The sequence below is a fragment of the Solanum dulcamara genome, chromosome 5, assembly GCF_947179165.1.
Source record: "Solanum dulcamara chromosome 5, daSolDulc1.2, whole genome shotgun sequence".
Classification (NCBI taxonomy): Eukaryota; Viridiplantae; Streptophyta; class Magnoliopsida; order Solanales; family Solanaceae; genus Solanum; species Solanum dulcamara.
Window position 1 is genome coordinate 25,382,276 of NC_077241.1, and position 10,861 is coordinate 25,393,136.

General features: G+C 40.9%; 1 long non-coding RNA gene across 1 annotated transcript; it reads left to right on the forward strand.

Moving 5' to 3' along the window:
* Window positions 1–289: 289 nt before the first annotated feature.
* LOC129890833 (uncharacterized) lies at window positions 290–10,393 on the forward strand. Its single transcript, XR_008767042.1, has 3 exons — window positions 290–527; window positions 1,298–1,348; window positions 10,325–10,393. It is a non-coding gene; the product is annotated as an uncharacterized LOC129890833 (long non-coding RNA).
* The last annotated feature ends 468 nt before the right edge of the window (window positions 10,394–10,861 follow it).

Here is a 10,861-nt window from a genome sequence, read left to right on the forward strand (position 1 = left end):
GGAAAGAGGAAAAAATATTTTTGGCTTGCAAAGAATGAGGTTGTGAATTATTTTATTTATTTTAATTAGTACCGGTGTGATGTTCATGAAAACAAAATGGTGTGGAAATACGGAGGAAGACCGAGGGCAAAAAAAAAATTGGAAATTTTGGAAACTAATTTTGTGAATTACTAGTAAGACTTATAGTTGGGCTCAAAATAATAATAATAAGGAATAAGAGAAATTAGGGCCCAATACATGATATGGTCCAAGCCTTGAAAATTTAGTTCATTAATTATATTGGCCATCATCTATTTAGTATATGTGTCTCTAGAAGTTTCAAGACTTCCAAAGAGAGCTAAGTCATCTTCCAAGAGAAGAAGAGACCGATACTAGAGGAAGAAAAGGGGAAAAATTCCAAGTTTTTCAACTTTGATCCAAAAATCTTGTCTTCTTGAATTCTTGTCAAGTTCGAGGCCCTCTTCAACGTAGTATAATTAATTGAGCGAGAAAATTTCATTTGTGGCAAGTCGAAAATTGAAGAAAAGGTAAGAACTCTATCTTTTTATGTTATGGAAGAAGTCTATGTGTTGTAGCTAGTGGAATTAAGTGGAAATCATATAATTATGATGTATGTGGGTGTGCAAGTGGGTGTGTGTGGTCATGTGGTGTGATGGTTGGGACAAGAGGAATTGAACTTTATTTAGCTTGTTAGTGGTGTCGTTATGGCGATTATGGTGTAACTAAAAGTTTAATGATTCGAGATGGCATTGAAATTGGTTATAAGTTATTATAGAGAATTATATGATTTTAGTATAGTTTTTGTGTAATTATGGAAATAGAATTCTAGTATGTGGATTATTGTTATTCTTAATGAATTTGGAAGGAGACAATGCAATTTGGTAGTTTCGTTACATTCGTAGAAGTTTTGGGTGGATTATGGTTTTGGTGGAATTCTTACATATTGTATGGCATAATGTTAACTTCTTTCGAATTATGATTACGTGGTCTTGAGCTAGTAAATGAATATGAAATGTTGATATTAGTTTGAAGGTGAGGTGAAATAGAACTTGTGGCCTTATGTGACAAAAGAGAAGAAGAAGAAAGATTTTTAGTGTAAATTGTGCTTTGTAGTAATTGTTGATATTGTTGGTATGCTTGTGGGTGTTGTTGTTGATATTCTAGCCGAGTTAAATTCTCGGGGATGTTGAATTTATAGGGGAGGTGCTGCCCAAATTTTTGTAGGCAAGTAAAGAAAAAAAAAATTGAACTCTTTAAAGGCTTATAATTTACAATTGGTAATTGTGACCATTTGTAGATTTTGGAAGAAACGGGATTTGAATTTGAGTGAGCGTAAGAAGCGGATAAGGTATGTAAAGCTTCTCTTTTTCTTGTTTTGGCATATCCTAAGTGTAGTAGGTTGTAATTTGAGTCTCGGGAAAAACTCTACCATGAGAATCCAAGCTTAAATTTCCTAGAAATCCATTTAGTGAAATTGAATTAAAAATTCATGTATGTTGAAAAGAAACATGTAAATATCCGTAACTTCTACTTATATGACCGCATCATCCTACAACCTTTATAGATGACTCCGTAGGGCCAAATGTTTGAAATTTATGTACGCCACCTCGGCTTGGCCAAAGGTGGGCCCACTAGCTCCGAAATTCACCTAGTTGTCCTATCTAGTTTATTCTGATATAACATAATGGGATAACTTTTGCCCATGAGTTTTCCTACAAAAACTAAGAATAAAATAATAATATCTTGATCGTCCTCTAATGTTCTAATACCCATTTTGGGACTGTAAACATAATTTCAGAAATGTTTGATATATATATGTGCTGCATTAGTTTCTCACTACTCTGCTCGTGCATATTACTATGATAGCATTCGCCGGAACCCAGGCCGGCTTTATAATCGTGCACCCTATAATATACTCAGCAGTATGATGTGTTATGGGTCCCGAAAACTCGCCATAGGGCCGGGTACCGTCTCTGATGACATGATGTGACATGGCATATGATATGTTCTGATGATATGGCATGCTGTGATGATACGATATGTTTGGGGTTGGTATGGAGATTTGAAACCTTCTGGAGTATGATGTGTTGTGGCACCAGTGTCAGGGTGGTGACCACGTTCTTATGCCTTATGTATGATTTTACTTGCATTATGTACATATGTTTTCAGTACAGATTTTGATATTCTGGTTTGGTATGTGCTCCGTGTACCCTCTCTTTCAGTTATGATTTATATTCCTTACATGTGTGCTTTACATATTCAGTACATATTTCGTACTGACCCCCTTTCTTTGGGGGCTGCGTTACATGCCCGCAGGTATAGACATTCTAGATCCATCGGCGTAGGCTGCATACCTTCTTCTACTACAGAGTGCTCTATTGACTCGGAGCCGCATTTTGGTATATGCCTTTCTGATGTACACACTCTTATGTATTTGAATATTTGGGTATGGCGGGGTCCTGTCCCATCATATGTTTTCATTATGCTTTGGTAGAGGCCTGTAGACATAGGTGTGGGTCATGGGTCGTGTATGTTCGTTCGCGTATGATTTGTATCTTAATGCGGCCCCTTTTGTTATAACGGCCAAAACGGCCCATATGTTTGTATATAAGTACGTATCCGGTGAAGCACCCTTCGTTGCCCCTTTTTGGTTTGATAAATTATTTTCTGCACACGTGGCTACTGAAATTAAGGATAGCCTGTTATTCTGATTGAGACTAATATTAAATTGGAATTATTTTGGAATATGATAATTTGGTATGTAAGTTCGTTTGGGTATCCTAATAGGGCACCAGTCGTGGCCCACGGGGCTGGGTCGTGACAAGAGTGGTATCAGAGCGGTTTGTCCTCGAAGTGTCTACAGGCCGTGTCTCATAGAGTCTTGTTTATCGGTGTGTTATGCACCACATCTATAAACAGGAGGCTGCAGGATATTTAGGGTGTTACTTTTCTTTGAATCTTAGATCGTGCGCGAGAGCTGTGCTATTAGGATGAATTCCTTTTCTAATCGGCTGTTGTATTTTTCAGTGATGCCTCCAAAGAAGGCGATGGCAGCCCAGAAGGGCAAAGCAGTGGTCGGATGGACGAGTCGAAGGTCGAGAGCTACCCGGGCTCGTGCTCAGACTATGCTAAATTTTATGCCCCAGTTAGAAGGGTCTGCTACACCACTACCGGAGGAGCCTGGAGCATCTCCCCCATTAGCTCCATAGGCTCCAACGCCCGAGCCTCCAACTCCTCAGCCTAGGGCGGAGGATAGGGTGCTGAAGGAGGCTGTGTAGTTGCTGACGACGATAGTAGCGGGTCAGGCTCGCGGACGTGGGCAGAGAGGTGATGATGATGACAGACATGATAGTTTGAGGGTCCGCGATTTCCTGACATGTAATCCTCCAGAGTTTTTTGGGTCTAAGCCCGAGGAGGACCCCCAGGATTTTATTCGGCAGATGCAGCGCTCATTGAGACTGGTCAGGGCTTCTGAGACTGAGTCTGTTGAGTTAGCTTCACACAGGTTACTGCATATTGCGATTAACTGGTATGAGTCCTGGGAGCTGTCCAAGGGCGAGGGTGCTCCCCCAGCGGTATGGGATGAGTTTGCAACTGCCTTCCTCAGCCACTTCTTGCCCCCAAAGCTGCGGCGGACGAGAGTTGATAGATTTTTATAGCTGAGGCAGTGAGGCAGGAGTGTTTGAGAGTACAGCTTGGAGTTTGATTCTCTGTCCCGATATGCACCTACTATTGTAGCTGATATGGAGGACAGGATGCATCGGTACATGATAGGGTTAGATCGTTATTTGGTTGACGGCTGTATGGCGATGGCATCTCAGGTCAGCATGGATATTGGTCGACTACAGGCCTATGCGCAGGGAATGGAGGACCGGCATAGGGGAGATTATTCTGGTAGAGATCGTGACAGGAGGCCTCCCAAGAGGTCCAGATTAGTGGGGTATTCTGGAGATTTTCGAGGCGGGCAGCCTCAGCAGCAGTCCTGTAGATATCTTCCTCTGTTAAGCCGGAGTACGCAGTCCACCGTCAGACGACTTGATGGTGCAGGGCCGTCTAGGGCCGGCCAGAGTTCCAGAGCATCAGGTCCATAGACGAGCAGAGGTTCTGGTTAGTCCAGGCCCCCTATGCCTTGGTGTTCTTATTGTGGGAGATCACATCCCGGGGAGTGCTACCGAGCTACAGGAGCCTACTTTTCTTGTGGCCGTCAAGGCCATATCATGCGAGATTGTCCGTTGGCGAGTGGTGCAGCTGACGCAGTTCAGCCGACAGGATCAGTTGCTGGTTCATCGTCTACCCCTCCAGCTGTACGTTCTGCGGGACGAGGTATGCCATCACTGGCGGGCCGTGGTCGAAGTCGTGGCGGGGTTTCTGATTCTAGCGGTCCTTCGAACTGCATATATGCATTAGCTAGCCGCCAGGATCAGGAGGCGTCGCCAAATGTTGTCACAGGTACATTATTGGTTTTCTCTCGATCTGTATATGCATTGATTGATCCCGGATCTACTTTATCATATATCTCTCCGCTCGTTTCTAGTAAAATCGGAATAACTCCCGAACCTATAGAGCCATTTGAGGTAGCTACACCAGTTGGGGATTTTATTATAGCTAGGCAGGCATATAAGGATTGTTTTGTGATTATATGTGATCGTTGTACTAAAGCTGATTTGGTGGAATTAGATATGATCGAATTTGATGTTGTTATGTGGATGGACTGGTTAGCTTCCTGTTATGCTAATGTCGACTGCCGGAAAAAGGTAGTTCGGTTTCAATTTCCAGGAGAACCAGTGGTAGAATGGGCAGGAAGTACAGCATCGCCGAGGGGTAAGTTTATTTCATACCTCAAGGCTAAAAAGATGATTCAAAAAGGCTATATTTATCATTTGGTTTGGGTATATGATACTAAGGCCGAGATACCTATTCTCCCATCAGTTCCGGTAGTCAATGAATTCCCAGATGTATTTCCGGAAGAGCTTCCAAGCCTTCCCCCTGAACGGGAGGTAGAGTTCACGATAGATTTGCTGTCGGATACTCAACCTATATCCATCCCTCCGTATAGAATGGCGCCGAGGGAATTAAAAGAATTGAAAGAGCAACTGAAAGACTTATTAGACAAAGGCTTCATTAGGCCCAGCACATCGCCCTGGGGAGCGCCGGTATTATTTGTAAGGAAGAAAGATGGGTCACTGCGGATGTGTATTGACTACAGACAATTAAATAAGGTGACCATAAAAAATAAATACCCCCTCCCCCGGATTGACGATTTATTTGATCAGTTGCAGGGTTCCAAATATTTTTCAAAGATTGATTTATGTTCGGGCTACCATCAGGTATGGGTACAAGAGGCAGATATTCCAAAGACTGCTTTCAGGACCCGATACGGGCATTATGAATTCAGGGTGATGTCTTTTGGGCTAACTAATGCTCCAGCGGTATTTATGGACTTGATGAATTGGGTATTTTGGCCGTACCTTGATATGTTCGTGATTGTATTTATTGATGATATTTTAGTTTACTCACGATTAGCAGAAGCACATTCCGATCATCTGAGAACAGTACTCAGCATACATCGACAACAAAAATTATATGCTAAATTCTCTAAATGTAAATTCTGGTTAACCTCCGTGGCATTCCTAGGGCATATTGTTGGAGCAGATGGAATTCGGGTCGATACACAAAAGATTAAGGCTGTACAAAATTGGCCCAGGCCTACCACACCGACAGAGGTACGCAGCTTTCTGGGGTTAGCTGGGTATTACAGAAGATTTGTAGAAAATTTTGCTTCTATTGCGACACCCTTAACAAAGCTAACTCAGAAGGCAGCAAAATTTCATTGGACTGATGCTTGTGAATGCAGTTTTCAATTGCTGAAGGAAAAGTTGATTACAGCTCCAGTTTTAGCTCTTCCAGAGGGGTTAGAGGGGTATGTCATTTATTGTGATACTTCGTGTATTGGGATAGGTTGCATGTTAATGCAGCACGGTCGAGTCATAGCTTATGCTTCCCGACAGCTTAGACCGCACGAGAGAAATTATCCCACTCATGATTTAGAATTAGCCGCGGTGATTCAAGCCTTGAAGATGTGGTGGCATTATTTATATGGGGTCCACGTTGATATTTATACAGACCACAAGAGCCTCCAATATATTTTTAAGCAAAAAGAGCTAAATTTGTGGCAGAGAAGATGGCTTGAATTATTGAAAGATTTTGATGTCGATATTTTGTATCATCTGGGGAAAGCCAATGTGGTAGCTGATGCACTTAGCCGCAAGTCCATGAGCAGTTTAACTGACATGCCACCAGAAAAGAAAGAATTGGTTCGTGAGATTCATCAGTTAGCCAGCCTTGGAGTTCATTTGGCCGATTCTGGAGATACCGGGATTTCTATCCAAGATGTTGCTGAATCATCACTTATGGAAGAGGTAAAACGGCGGCAGTTCGAGGATCCCAATTTGTTACAGTACAAAAATGTGGCTTTTAACAAAGAAAGGACTCAGTTCAAAATTTCGTCTGATGGGGTATTATTATGTGAAGGCAAGATATGTGTACCTGACGTTACAGGGCTACAGCAACAAATTATGGGCGAGGCACATAATGCCCGATATTCTATTCATCTTGGATCCACAAAAATGTATCATGATCTCAAATGTTTATATTGGTGGGACGAGATGAAAAGAGACATTGCAGAGTTTGTTGGTCAGTGTTCTAACTGTCAGCAAGTCAAGATCGAGCATCAAAAGCCCACTGGATTACTATAGCAAATGGAAATTCCCGCTTGGAAGTGGGGAAGAATTAATATGGATTTTATTACAGGATTACCACGCACTCTACGCAGATATGATTCTATTTGGGTTATTGTTGACAGATTAACAAAATCAGCCCATTTTCTTCCTGTTAGGACTATGTATTCGGCTGGGGATTATGCTAGATTATATATTAAGGAGATAGTAAGGCTCTATGGAGTTCCTGTATCTATTATAACTGACAGAGGTGCCCAATTTACCGCTAACTTCTGGAGATCGTTCCAGGAAGGATTAGGGACTCAGGTGAGTCTTAGCACCGCATTTCATCCTCAATCCGATGGACAGGCCGAGCGCACTATTCAGACGCTGGAAGATATGTTGCGGGCCTGTGTAATTGATTTCAAAGGTAGCTGGGATGATCATTTGCCACTTATTGAATTTGCTTATAATAATAGCTACCATTCCAGCATTCAGATAGCGCCGTATGAAGCCCTATATGGTAGGAAGTGCAGATCCCTGATTGGTTGGTTTGATGTGGGCGAGACTAAATTAATTGGGCCAGATGTGGTACAGCAAGCAGTTGATAAGGTAAAGCTTATTTGGGAGTGATTATTGGCTACCCAGAGTCGACAAAAATCATATGCAGATAAGCAATGTCGACCACTAGAGTTTCAGATTGGCGATTGGGTATTTCTGAAGGTGTCGCCCATGAAGGGTGTGATGAGGTTCGGCAAAAAGGGTAAGCTTAGTCCGCGGTATATCGGACCTTATCAGATCACCTGGAGGATAGGCGAAGTCGCCTATGAGCTAGACTTACCGTCCGATCTGGAGGCAGTGCACCCGGTATTTTATGTATCTATGCTTCGTAAATGTGTTGGTGATCCTTCCAGAATATTTCCTATAGAAGATGTACAGATAACGGAGGAGCTATCTTACGAAGAACATCCTGTAGCCATTTTAGATCGGCAGGTGAGAAGATTGCGCACCAAGGATGTACCCTCTATCAAGGTTCTGTGGCGGAATAATAACCGAGAGGAAATGACCTGGGAGGCTGAAAGCGAGATGAAGAAGAAATATCCGTACCTGTTTCCTATGCTGTCAGGTAACTTAAATTTCTTAATTAATTACATTAATTAGTAATTAATTATGTGTGCCGCCCATATAAAGAATCCAACCCATAAGGCTAATTTAACATTCGGGGACGAATGTTCTAAAGGAGGGGAGGATGTTACATCTCGCACCTTTGCGCATTCGGAAAGAGGAAAAAATATTTTTGGCTTGCAAAGAATGAGGTTGTGAATTATTTTATTTATTTCAATTAGTACCGGTGTGATGTTCATGAAAAAAAATGGTGTGGAAATACGGAGGAAGACCGAGGGCAAAAAAAAATTTGGAAATTTTGGAAACTAATTTTGTGAATTACTAGTAAGACTTATAGTTGGGCTCAAAATAATAATAATAAGGAATAAGAGAAATTAGGGCCCAATACATGATATCGCCCAAGCCTTGAAAATTTAGTTCATTAATTATATTGGCCCATCATCTATTTAGTATATGTGTCTCTAGAAGTTTCAAGACTTCCAAAGAGAGCTAAGTCATCTTCCAAGAGAAGAAGAGACCGATACTAGAGGAAGAAAAGGGGAAAAATTCCAAGTTTTTCAACTTTGATCCAAAAATCTTGTCTTCTTGAATTCTTGTCAAGTTCGAGGCCCTCTTCAACGTAGTATAATTAATTGAGCGAGAAAATTTCATTTGTGGCAAGTCGAAAATTGAAGAAAAGGTAAGAACTCTATCTTTTTATGTTATGGAAGAAGTCTATGTGTTGTAGCTAGTGGAATTAAGTGGAAATCATGTAATTATGATGTATGTGGGTGTGTGACCATGTGGGTGTGCAAGTGGGTGTGTGTGGTCATGTGGTGTGATGGTTGGGAGAAGAGGAATTGAACTTTATTTAGCTTGTTAGTGGTGTCGTTATGGCGATTATGGTGTAACTAAAAGTTTAATGATTCGAGATGGCATTGAAATTGGTTAAAAGTTGTTATAGAGAATTATGTGATTTTAGTATAGTTTTTATGTAATTATGGAAATAGAATTCTAGTATGTGGATTATTGTTATTCTTAATGAATTTGGAAGGAGACAATGCAATTTGGTAGTTTCGTTACATTCGTAGAAGTTTTGGGTGGATTATGGTTTTGGTGGAATTCTTGCATATTGTATGGCATAATGTTAACTTCTTTCGAATTATGATTACGTGGTCTTGAGCTAGTAAATGAATATGAAATGTTGATATTAGTATGAAGGTGAGGTGAAATAGAACTTGTGGCCTTATGTGACAAAAGAGAAGAAGAAGAAAGATTTTTAGTGTAAATTGTGCTTTGTAGTAATTGTTGATATTGTTGGTATACTTATGGGTGTTGTTGTTGATATTCTAGCCGAGTTAAATTCTCGGGGATGTTGAATTTATAGGGGAGGTGCTGTCCAAATTTTTGTAGCCAAGTAAAGGAAAAAAAATTGAACTCTTAAAGGCTTATAATTTACAATTGGTAATTGTGACCATTTGTAGATTTTGGAAGAAACGTGATTTGAATTTGAGTGAGCGTAAGAAGCGGATAAGGTATGTAAAGCTCCTCTTTTTCTTGTTTTGGCATATCCTAAGTGTAGTAGGTTGTAATTTGAGTATCGGGAAAAACTCTACTCATGAGAATCCAAGCTTAAATTTCCTAGAAATCCATTCAGTGAAATTGAATTAAAAATTCATGTATGTTGAAAAGAAACATGTAAATATCCGTAACTTGTACTTATATGACCGCATCATCCTACAAACTTGATAGATGACTCCGTAGGGCCAAATGTTTGAAATTTATGTACGCCACCTCGGCTTGGCCAAAGGTGGGCCCACTATCTCCGAAATTCACCTAGTTGTCCTATCTAGTTTATTCTGATATAACATAAAGGGATAACTTTTGCCCATGAGTTTTCCTATAAAAACTAAGAATAAAATAATAATATCCTGATCGTCCCCTTATGTTCTAATACCCGTTTTGGGACTGTAAACATAATTTCAGAAATGTTTGATATATATATGTGCTGCATTAGTTTTTCACTACTCCGCTCGTGCATATTACTATGATAGCGTTCGTCGGAACCCGGGCCAGCTTTGTAATCGTGCGCCCTATAATATACTCAGCAGTATGATGTGTTACGGGTCTCGAGACCTCGCCATAGGGCCGGGTACCATCTCTGATGACATGATGTGACATGGCATATGATATGTTCTGATGATATGGCATGCTGTGATGATACGATATGTTTGGGGTTGGTACGGAGATTTGAAACCTTCTGGAGTATGATGTGTTGTGGCACCAGTGTCAGGGTGGTGACCACGTTCTTATGCCTTATGCATGATTTTACTTGCATTATGTACATATGTTTTCAGTACAGATTTTGATGTTCTGGTTTGGTATGTGCTCCGTGTACCCTCCCTTTCAGTTATGATTTATATTCCTTACATGTGTGCTTTACATATTCAGTACATATTTTGTACTGACCCTCTTTCTTCAGGGGCTGCGTTACATGCCCACAGGTATAGACGTTCTGGATCCATCGGCGTAGGCTGCATACCTTCTTCTACTACAGAGTGCTCTATTGACTCGGAGCCACATTTTGGTATATGCCTTTCTGATGTACACACTCTTATATATTTGAATATTTGGGTATGGCAGGGTCCTGTCCCGTCATATATTTTCGTTATGCTTTGGTAGAGGCCTGTAGACATAGGTGTGGGTCATGGGTCGTGTATGTTCGTTCGCGTATGATTTGTATCTTAATGCCGCCCCTTTTGTTATAACGGCCAAAATGGCCCATATGTTTGTATATATGTACGTATCCGGTGACATACCCTTCGTTGCCCCTTTTTGGTTTGATAAATTATTTTCTGCACACGCGGCTACTGAAATTAAGGATAGCCTGTTATTCTAATTGAGACTAATATTGAATTGGAATTATTTTGTAATATGATAATTTGGTATGTAAGTTCGTTTGGGTGTCCTAATAGGGCACTAGTCGCGGCCCATGGGGCTGGGTTGTGAAAAAGAAGTCCTGACGTACAATCCATACATTT